The sequence below is a fragment of the Sphaerodactylus townsendi genome, linkage group LG15, assembly GCF_021028975.2.
Source record: "Sphaerodactylus townsendi isolate TG3544 linkage group LG15, MPM_Stown_v2.3, whole genome shotgun sequence".
NCBI classification, from domain to species: Eukaryota; Metazoa; Chordata; class Lepidosauria; order Squamata; family Sphaerodactylidae; genus Sphaerodactylus; species Sphaerodactylus townsendi.
The window spans coordinates 37,133,357-37,144,276 of record NC_059439.1 but is presented as its reverse complement, the minus strand read 5'-3'; the positions used below and the strand labels follow the sequence as shown (position 1 = coordinate 37,144,276).

Genomic DNA, 10,920 nt, shown 5'->3' with positions numbered 1-10,920 from the left:
CGGCATGTGCGGAAGGGCCCTTAAGATGGGACTCGAGGCAGTTCTCTGCTTTTTGTGTTCGCTGTTTCCCCTTTCCAGTGTTATATATGAGAAATTAAGATTTTAAAAGAGGTCGTAGATAAGATAGATTGAAAGTTTTTTGAGGGGAGAAAGCCCGCCGATTGGCAGGGCACACTCTTCCAACAACTCTCCCTGGTCCTTTCTTTTGCAAGAGCGGAGGCTTGCCCAAACCGTCCCAGAGTGCCTTGCACTCTGCACAGTCTCAGAGACGCTCTCTTGCAGCTGGGGCCCCTTGCTTTTAGACTTGCAAGAGCCTTTTGGCCCGGAAAGCATTGCATCCGAGATCATTCTTGGAAGAAGGTGGAATGACATAAAACTGAGTATACACAAGAGGTACTCTGAACAGCTGTGGAAGATGTGAAAATATGCTCATGGAAAAGAGTGTGAACAGATGCATTGGTGGTTCAGTGGTAGAATTCTCGCCTGCCACGCGGGAGGCCCGGGTTCGATTCCCGGCCAATGCAATTACAATTTTCCTCCTCCCCCTTACACACAAACACATACAGATCCTTCAATATGAGGGCAGTAATCTTTTGCCCATTAGGCAATTTGGGACATAGGAAGGATGACTTCTTTTTGGAGAGCCCCTCCAAGTGAAGCCAGGGGTCTGATCTGCCAACCAGGGATTGGTTAGGGAAGAGCATGAAGTCTCTTCTTGTCCTGCAACACACGCATAGCTGCGCCGGCACACAGATTTATATCCCACCTTTCTCTCCTGTAAGGAGACTCAAGGTGGCTTACAAGGAGCAGCAGTGGCGTAGGAGGTTAAGAGCTCATGTATCTAATCTGGAGGAACCGGGTTTGATTCCCAGCTCTGCCGCCTGAGCTGTGGAGGCTTATCTGGGGAATTCAGATTAGCCTGGGCACTCCCACACACGCCAGCTGGGTGACCTTGGGCTAGTCACAGCTTCTCGAAGCTCTCTCAGCCCCACCTACCTCACAGGGTGTTTGTTGTGAGGGGGGAAGGGAAAGGAGATTGTAAGCCCCTTTGAGTCTCCTGCAGGAGAGAAAGGGGGGATATAAATCCAAACTCTTCTTCTTCTTCTTTCCCTCCCTCCCCCCACAACAGACACCTTGTGAGGCAGGTGGCGCTAAAAGAATTCCAAAGAACTGGGACTAGCCCAATGTAGGAGTGCTGAAACACATCTGGTTCACCAGAAAAGCCTCCGCCACTCAGGTGGAATAGTGGGGAACCAAACCCGGTTCTCCAGATTAGAACCCACCTGCTCTTAACCACTATACCACGCTGGCTCCGAAGTTTGCCATATTACGCCCCCATTCTGGCAGTAAAAGTGATATGTAGCTGATAAGCTACAATCTACCTTTTTTGCTTCACGCGTCCCTCGATCTAGACACTACTCCTGTTTATGTTGATTAATCTTTCCTGTACACCATGATATTTTTTTAAAAAAAATGTTTAAACACTGATTTTGTTGGAAGTACCAATAAATATATGTTGAATGTTATTGGCCATTTACATTTTTGTTCCTGTGAGCGGTTGTGCAAGTGGGGGTACCAGTGCATGGCTTTGCCTGGGGGGGCTATCATGCAGCTAAGATGGCCCTGCGTGGAGGGTTCTGGCGGTCATCTTCAACAGGGCAACTGTGTGTGTGTGTGGGGGGGGGGGTAGAGGTCTACCATCAAAAATGGAGGGGGGGCATTACAGTCCGCCAAAGTGACCCCTGGGACCAGTGGTGGGATTCAGCCGGTTCGCACCACTTCGGCAGGAACCGTTTGTTAAAATGGTGCTTGTAAACAACCAGTTGTTAAATTAATTGAATCCCACCACTGCCTGGGACACTCCTCAAGGTAATACTTAAAATTTTTTAGGCCAGCCAAGCCTAAGAAACATGGACTGTGTATATAGTGATGCAAGGCAATGAGCTAATTGGTATATGCACATAGTTTGAGTATAACTTCAATAGATAATTCATAAACCGTTCATAAAGATTATTCATAAAGATATATTGTGCTTATATGATAAGTAACATTCAACTGGATATAAAGGTAATAACAAAACACATAATGAGGGCACACAGGCAACTTAAGAAACGCAATGGGACTGTACTTAGTAATAAATTCTCAAAGGCATTGTATAGGACAGTGATGGCAAACCTTTTCGAGACCGAGTGCCCAAATTGCAACCCAAAACCCACTTATTTATCGCAAAGTGCCAACACGGCAATTTAACCTGAATACTGAGGTTTTAGTTTAGAAAAAAACAGTTGGCTCTGAGGCGTATGTTACTCGGGAGTAAGCTTGGTGAAGCAACCTTGCAATGCTTCAAATGGGTGAATCACGACCCTAGGAGGGTTTACTCAGAAGCAAGCCCCATTGCCAGCAACTGAGCTTACTCCCAGGTAAAGGATCATGCCCAGGCTAGCTTAGGGGTGTGGGTGTGTGTGGGGGGTGATTTTCCATTCCCCCACATGATGAATTCTGTGCATACGTGCCCACAGAGAGAGCTCTGAGTGCCATCTCTGGCACCAGTGCCATAGGTTCGCCACCACTGGTATAGGATGTCATAAGCATATACCAATTAGCTCATTGCCTTGTATCACTATATATACAGTCCATGTTTCTTAGGCTTGGCTGGCCTAAAGATTTTTTAGTATTGGTTTGACTGTATATATTTGCTGATCTGTTTAATACACTCCTTAAGGTGCCAGCAGTCTGAAGAGGGCCTCTCCCGTGGCATGCAGGCCTGACTTCTTGCAGCCCTCAAAGGGTAAGCAGAGCAGATCCCATGAAAGGCCAGCCCTGCCGTCTCCCTTTCATCCCCTCTGCCCTCCCCCCTGGGGCTGCTTCATGGGTTTATGGGGGCCATCACAGCCGTGGGAGGGGAATAGCAGAATTCTCACCTGGTGGTGAAAGGGGCCATTTGGGGCCCAGGTCAATTGGCCGGAGAAACCCCCTTGGGAAACTGGCGCGCCAGAAATGGGAGGCTCTGGGGGTCAGGAAACAAATTGGTCCTTGTCCAAATTGGGCTGCACCTGGGGGCCTTCCAGACCAGGTTCCCCTCTCTCACCTGTTTACATTTTGCAGGCTAAGGAAAGGGGAACGCTGTAATTTCAGCACTTGGCAAATAATAAATAGCCATTATTATTAATTATAATTTACAAATATTTAATGCTTTAGACAATAATAAATGCAGCCCCCCTCTCGTGATCCATAAATGCAGCCCCCCTCTCGCAATCCATGTTTGCAGAACAGAATTCGAGACTAAAAAATGAATGGGGAAAGTATTTTAACAAAGACACGGACAATAAAGGTAACAGCAGAGTATCGCGAGGAACGATTTTAACTGGCGATGGGCAGCCAGAGGTTCTCAAGAGCGCATTGGTGGTTCAGTGGTAGAATTCTCGCCTGCCACGCGGGAGGCCCGGGTTCGATTCCCGGCCAATGCAGTCACATTTTTTTCCTTCTTCTATCATAAACTCTAAGAAGAAGAAAAATACTTCACGTCATCAGAGAACAACGCGATTCTTCCAGGTTGTTTCAGCTGTAATTTGGTTGGTTCACTTTCCTTTCTCCATCAAACGTAGGCACGGGGAACAGGGAATAAACTGGGCAGTAGACAAAGAAGCCAAAGCAAACTCTCACATGATGTTTTGTATTAAGTTCAGTCCCAAATAACACAATACAGTGTCCCAGCCTTTGACTATCAAAACTGACGAAGACCGCTGGACATAGGGAAAGCTTATAGATTGTGCTGTCTATTTTGATTGTGCTGTCTATTTTGGTTTTCATAAAATGTATCTGGAGTTTTGTTTCTGGATATTATTATTATTGTTGTTCTTGTTGTTGTTGTTGTTGTTCTTGTAGTAGTAGTAGTAGTAGTAGTAGTAGTAGTAGTAGTAGTAGTAGTAGATTTCACAGCTGCCAGATCTTTAGCTGGTTGTTGGCCTTCATTACAATTCGAGCCTCACCCAGAGGCCTAGGAAGTTGTGATGTATCGGCGTAGTATTCATGGGGATCCCAGCAGGGCTGCCTTCTGAATTTGACCGATGTTAATTTTGTCAGTTCGAAGATTTATTATTATTATTATTATTGATACAAAAACAGTAATACACAGGAAACAAGATCAATATGCTGGATTTTGTATTACATCACACGTCGGACACTTCCCAAGCGTCTAGGACTGTGTGATTGACGAATAATGCGTGCAGAGCCGAGTAGGGTGGCCTTTTGCAGCTGACATATGGTGATTTTGTCAGCGCCGATTGTTTTTAAGTGCTGTCCAAGGTCTTTAGCCGCTGCACCCATTACTATTACTATTACTATTACTATTACTATTATTACTTACTTATTTATTGTATTGTCGAAGGCTTTCACGGCCGGAATCACTTGGGTGCTGTGTGGTTTCCGGGCTGTCTGGCCGTGTTCTAGCAGCATTCTCTCCTGACGTTTCGCCTGCATCTGTGGCTGGCATCTTCAGAGGATCTTATTTATTCATTGTTTAATCTTATATACCGCCCTATCCCCGAAGATTAAACAATTAAACATCCATACAAATAAATTACCAATCCCTTTTTAAAACAGTGGTTAAATTATTATTATTATTGACCATCCTAAGGACCTAGTACTCCTCCCCCCCAAAAAAAGGGGGGGGATACAAAGAAAATGGACATGCAGAAAAGCAAAATGAGCAAAACTACAGTTGCATTGACCGGTAATCGAACTTGTGCCTCCCGCGTGGCAGGCGAGAATTCTACCGCTAAACTACCAACGCTTCCTGGAAAACAGCTGGCTGACGGTCCATTGATGAAACTGACAAGCCACGTGCAAGTCTGTTGGTTTAAGCATTATTCTGCCCCCCCCCCCCCCCCCCCCGTCTTTCCAAAGCGGCTTTACCAATTCTGAACATGTAAGGCTGGCTTGAGCCGCTTCTCCTGGAAATGCCAGGGTTTCTCCTCGATCGTGGGAACCCTGAACCCGGGTAGGCTCGCTGCACCGAGGGGGGTGGGGGTGGGGCACATTCCTGCAAAGGGCTCTCTCTGTCTCGCCAGCCACCCGGGTGGCGGCTCTCTGCAGGAAGTGGTGGCAGGCGCCGGGGGGTGTGAAGGCTCGTGGGCTTGGCCAAAGGGGCTGTTGACACCTGACCCCCCCTCCCCGCACCCCCACCCCCCACCCGGAGGTGCTAATTTGGCACGTTAGGGGGCGGATCAAAGGGCAGGCGAGGGGCGGTTGGGGGGGGGCGCTGACGCCTGGGCGTGTGGAAGGCTTTCCCAGGGCTGCTTTGGGAGGGGGAAGCAGCTGGGGGGGGGGGTCTTTTGCAGAGGATGACAGGCCCATTAAAAGGGGGGGGGGCGTTGACAGGGATGGCGGGAGGCTGATTCCAAGGAAGGGTCGCCGGAATCTGGGACGGTCTGTGCTTGCAAAAGAAAGGGCCAGGTGCAGCAGAGCGCACGCTCTGCATAGTCTCAGAGACACTCTCTTCCAGCGACTCTCCTGTTCCTTTCTTTTGCAAGAACGGAGGCTTGCCCCAATTGTCCCAGATTGCTTTGCACTCTGCGCAGTCTCAGAGACGCTGTCTTCCAGCTGGGGCCCCTTGCTTTTAGACTTGCAAGAGCCTTTTGTCCCGGAAAGCCTTGCATCCGAGATGATTCTTGGAAGAAGGCGGAATGACATAAACCTGAGTATACACAAGAGGTGCTCTGAACAGCTGTGGGAGATGTGAAAATATGCTTATGGAAAAGAGTGCAAACAGATGCATTGGTGGTTCAGTGGTAGAATTCTCGCCTGCCACGCGGGAGGCCCGGGTTCGATTCCCGGCCAATGCAATTACAATTTTCCTCCTCCCTCTTACACACACACACACAGACACACACAGATCCTACAATATGAGGGCAGTAATCTTTTGCCCATTTGGCAATTTGGGACATAGGAAGGATGACTCCTTTTTGGAGAGCCCCTCCAAGTGAAGCCAGGGGTCTGATTTGCCAACCAGGGATTGGTTAGGGAAGAGCATAGAGTCTCTTCTTGTCCTGCAACACAAGCAACACTGCGCCGGCACACAGAAATGAATCCCGCTGCCATGCTGATTGTCCCACAGTACGATCAGCTACACCTGGGTAGTTGCACATGTGCATCATGCAAAATTAAAAAAAATTAAAAAGATACCTCCCTGCAGTAGTAGGGCAATGGCAGGACTGGCGAGAGCATTCAGGCCCCAAATGCATTTGCATCGGAAGAGATCTTCATAGACATGCATCTAATCAAGTGCTCGCCGCCGAACCTACCTCACAGGGTCGTTGTCAGGAGAAAAATGGAAGAAGGGGGAAATGATATAAGCTGACAAAATTCAAGAGGTACTCGAAACAGCTGTGGAGGATGGGAAAATATGTATGTGGAAAAGAGTTTGAACAGATGCATTGGTGGTTCAGTGGTAGAATTCTCGCCTGCCACGCGGGAGGCCCGGGTTCGATTCCCGGCCAATGCAATTACATTTTCCCTCCCCTACACAGATCCTGTAATACGAAATATTATAAAAATATCATCTTTATTAATATAAAATATAATCTTTTGCCCATTTGGCAATTTGCGGTTCAGGCAGGGTGACTCCTTTTTGGAGAGCCCCTCCAACTGAAATCAGGGAAACCAGGAATTGATCAGGGATGGGCAGGTCTGCCTGCTCTGTGCACCCCTCCCCCTTGATCTGCCTTCTGCTCCCACCACGGGGGTCCCCCGGCCCGACTCCTCCCCCCTGGGTTTACAGCCCTGGGAAAGCCGTCCACACGCCCAGGTGTCAATTGCCTGCCGCGCCTCGCCTGCCCTTTGATCCGCCCCCGAGGTGTCAACTTGGCACCTCCTGCCGGCCCGGCAGCCCACGAGCCTTCACACTCTCCGGCACCTGCCTGAGACCCCCGCCGAGGGGGGGAGGAGGCCTTCTGTTGAGCTGGGCATCCAGCAATTCAGGGCAGGGGGCACCCTGGGGGTCTGGAATGGGCCACATTTGTCAGGAGCAGATGGCAGGCGAGCCCCCTCCGCAAACGCCTCTGCCCCTTCCGAGGTGGCCCAGTGCGACCCCCGGTTTCGGGACAGAGCTCAAGAGAACTAGCCCCCTTTCTGCCTGGGCCTGGCCTGGGTTGTCCAGTGGCAGAAGCCTCAAGCCTGCCAGGCGGGGGTCACCCGTTCCATTTCCGGCCTGGCCAATAAATTCAACAAACATCTCTTTGCGTTAGTTCCCTGAGAACAAGCAGAACATTGCATTCGTTATTTCAATCAAGAATGGATTTTAAAGATTTCTGGAACTTACCTTCTTTTTTAAAAAAAAAAATCCATAGATTTCTTATGCTGGGAAATGTCTGCAATTTCTAAATATTTAATAGAATCCTAGAATCATAGAGTTGGAAGAGACCCCCAAGGGCCATCCAGTCCAACCCCCTGCCATGCAGGAACACACAGTCAAAGTACTCCCGACAAATGGCCATCTAGCCTCTCTTTAAGAACCTCCAAAGAAGGAGACTCCACCACACTCCGAGGTAGTGCCTTCCACTGCTGAACAGCCCTTATTGTCAGGAAGTTTTTTCTGATGTTTAGGTGGAATCTCTTTCCCTTCCCCTTGAACCCATGACTCTTGGTCCTAGACCACTGATGGCGAACCTTTTCAAGACCGAGTGCCCAAATTGCAACCCAAAACCCACTTATGTATCGCAAAGCGCCAACACAGCAATTTAACCCGAATACTGAGGTTTTCGTTTAGAAAAAACGGTTGGCTCCCAGGCGGCTGACTTTGCTTTGAAGCAACCGTCCAACTCTTCCAACAGGCGAATCATGACCCTAGGAGGGTTTACTCAGAAGCAAGCCCCATTGCCAGCAACCGAGATTACTCCCAGGTAAAGGATTGTGCTTTAGTTCTTTGCATGAAAATCAGTGGGGTTTAACAGCACTTAACAGGGTTACCTACGCTGCCTCACCAAAACTAGGTCTTAGGTTTAATGCTAATAATCGAGCCCAGGGGCCCAGGCCAACCTAGATGGGGGAGGGGACTCTGTGTGTGCCCACAGAGAGGGCTCTGAGTGCCATCACTGTCCTAGACTCAGAAGCATCAGGAAACAAGCTTGCTCCCTCACCAAACATGACACCCCTTCAAATATCTAAACATGGCTATCGTACAAAATAAATATGTAGAAAATCAGTGAGTGTGTGTGTGTGGGTGGGTGGGTGGATTGGGGTTAGGTTCCCACTTTCAGGCAATAGTGAGGCTGGGACGGTAGGATTCGCATTCCACACCTTCTGCCGCCTCCCATGGACTCCTCCCCTGCCAAACCGTGAGGGAAAGATACAGCTTCAAAGGCTGCAGATTTCGCAGCTCATCACGAATGCACAAGTGCACCAAACTGGTTCACACTGTTAAGCAAACTGGGTGTGCCGGGAGGCGTGCGGTGCGCGGGATGTCAGCTAGACGGCGCTGTGAGTCTCTCTGGCCTGACTTAACGGTGCTTGCTGGGAAAGGGGAACAAGTCCCATCTTGGGAGGAGACTTCTGCTAACCAGAGGTCATCTTACTGGCCATTTGACCACATCATGGTTCTGGTGGGTTTTCCGGGCTGCGTGGCCGTGGTCTGGTGGATCTTGTTGCTAACGTTTCGCCTGCATCTGCGGCTGGCATCTTCAGAGGTGTATCCAGTGGTGGGATCCAAAAATTTTAGTAACAGGTTCCCATGGTGGTGGGATTCAAACAGTGGCGTAGCGCCAATGGGGCTGGGCGGGGCAAGATGGGGGCGTGGCCGGGCATTCTGGGGGCGGGGCATTAATAATTTCTCTGTTACTGTAAAAAACTCTTACTGTAAAAAAAAAGTTCCTAATTTCCAGCTGGTATCTTTCTGTCCATAATTTAAACTCATTCTAGCAAGTCCTATCGTCTACTGCCAACAGAAACAACTACTTCTCCACTAATTGACTGCCTGTCAAATTCTTAACACTTTCAAATACTTAATTTTGTTTCTACAAATCAAAAGAAGGATACTTTCCTTAAACAAGGAACTTTACCATATTTCTAAAACATGTTTTTAAAACAGCCCAACAGGGAGAATTATCCCGTTTTCTACCTTCGCTAACAACAGGACTTTATGATTGTTGGACCTAATGGAATTTCTAACGGAAAAGCAGACCCAATTAGTAACCCCACTCTCAGCACACACAAATAATTAGTCACCCACTCTCGGGAACTGGTGAGAACCTGCTGGATCCCACCTCTGGGTGTATCACAGTGTGTAACAGACTTCCCTCTGTGATACACCTCTGAAGATGCCAGCCGCAGATGCAGGCGAAACGTTAGGAACAAGATCCACCAGACCACGGCCACACAGCCTGGAAAACCCACCAGAACCAGTTGAATCCGGCTGTGAAAGCCTTCGACAATACATTAACCACATCATGTTCATTGATGTCTTGGGTGCTGACACCTACCCATTTTCTTCGAGGTCTCATCAGGGGCCACCAACTTCTGTCTGGGAAAGTCCAGGATGTTTGGGGGCAGTGCCTGTGGAGTTTGGGGTGGGGGCACAAAAGCCTAGGGGGACCCATACAGTTTCCCCTCTGAAGCTGCAGTTTTCTCTAGGGGAGACACGGGTCTCTGTGGTCCGCCGATCTGGGCCCTGTTACTGGACTTGGTTGGCCACTGTGTGAGACAGGAGGCTGGATTAGATGGACCCTCGCTGGTCTGATCCAGCAGGCCTCTTCTGATGTTCTCATCCAGGGAAGGTCTCAGCCTCTATGCCCTGACGTTGGCTCTCCAGAGGGATTGGTTGGCCACTCTGGGAGACAAGATGCTGGCCTAGAGCGGCAATCGATCCAACAGGTCTTTCTCATGTTCGGGCAAGCACGCCGCCGGGAGAGAAGCCAGACATTTTACCTGATAAATAAGAACTGTTGGGATATCCAGCTGTCAGGAGTGCTTTGATGGTGTGTTCAGAGATGGGATCCAGCCGGTTCTCACAGGTTCCCGAGAGTAGGTTACTAATCATTTGTGTGTGCCGAGAGGGGGTGACTAATGGGTGATTTTGCCACGTGATTCTTGCCTTAGTTACGCCCCTCCTCTCAGCAGTAGCGCGCAGAACTTGAAGCAGTCCAGCGGGAGGTGCACCGGCGTGCGTGGCAGCCTGCGCCTGCGTGCATTCGTTTCCCACCCAAGGACCGGCGCAGCGGCTGCGTCCTTGCCACAGCCCCGCCCAGCAATGCCCCGCCCCTGGAATGCCCGGTCACACCCGCGTCATGCCCCGCCCAGCCCCATTGGCGCTACGCCACTGTTTGAATCCCACCCCCATGGGAACCTGTTACTAAATTTTTTGGATCCCACCACTGGGTGTGTTCCTGCATGGCCGGGGGTTGGACTCGATGGCCCTTGGGGGTCTCTTCCAACTCTATGATTCTATGATCCAGAACGGATACTACTTGTCTGCCTCCGCTCTCCAGGGGCCATTTTCACGCACGCACGCACGCACGCACGCACGCACGCACGCACGCACGCATGCACGCACGTGTGCTATTCTCTAGTGCAAATTTTTCCTTGCTAGCAAGAAAGAACGAACACTGTGGCTTTTCAGGAGTGTCCAGAGGTGGATTAGCAAAGCAGCTAGACGTGGCTAATGAGAATGAGGAGACGGTGGGGAGGGGGGTGGCACATCCTGGGGAGGGGCAATCGCCCAGGACAAAGGCCCCCGTGGACGGCCTCCGCTGCCTCCGATATTGCCAGGGTCTTGAACAAAGAACCGTCCTGCCCGAACCCTTGAAGCTCCTGGGGGCTGGCAGCGAAGCCTGGCCTTGTACAAGGAACTTCGTGAGCGGGGTTTAATTAAAGGGGGAGAGCAGACCTATGAAGTCCCCCTCCCCAGGGGCCTTAGTGGGGGGTGGAAAC

The 10,920-nt window shown here is 50.0% G+C and overlaps 4 non-coding genes across 4 annotated transcripts; all 4 read left to right on the top strand.

The window, feature by feature from the left end:
* Positions 1 to 453: 453 nt before the first annotated feature.
* On the top strand, positions 454 to 524 carry TRNAG-GCC. Its single transcript has one exon. It is a non-coding gene; the product is annotated as a tRNA-Gly (tRNA).
* Positions 525 to 3,396: 2,872 nt separating this feature from the next.
* TRNAG-GCC lies at positions 3,397 to 3,467 on the top strand. Its single transcript has one exon. It is a non-coding gene; the product is annotated as a tRNA-Gly (tRNA).
* A 2,305-nt stretch (positions 3,468 to 5,772) lies between these two features.
* On the top strand, positions 5,773 to 5,843 carry TRNAG-GCC. The gene has a single exon. It is a non-coding gene; the product is annotated as a tRNA-Gly (tRNA).
* Positions 5,844 to 6,431: 588 nt separating this feature from the next.
* TRNAG-GCC lies at positions 6,432 to 6,502 on the top strand. The gene has a single exon. It is a non-coding gene; the product is annotated as a tRNA-Gly (tRNA).
* Positions 6,503 to 10,920: the final 4,418 nt, after the last annotated feature.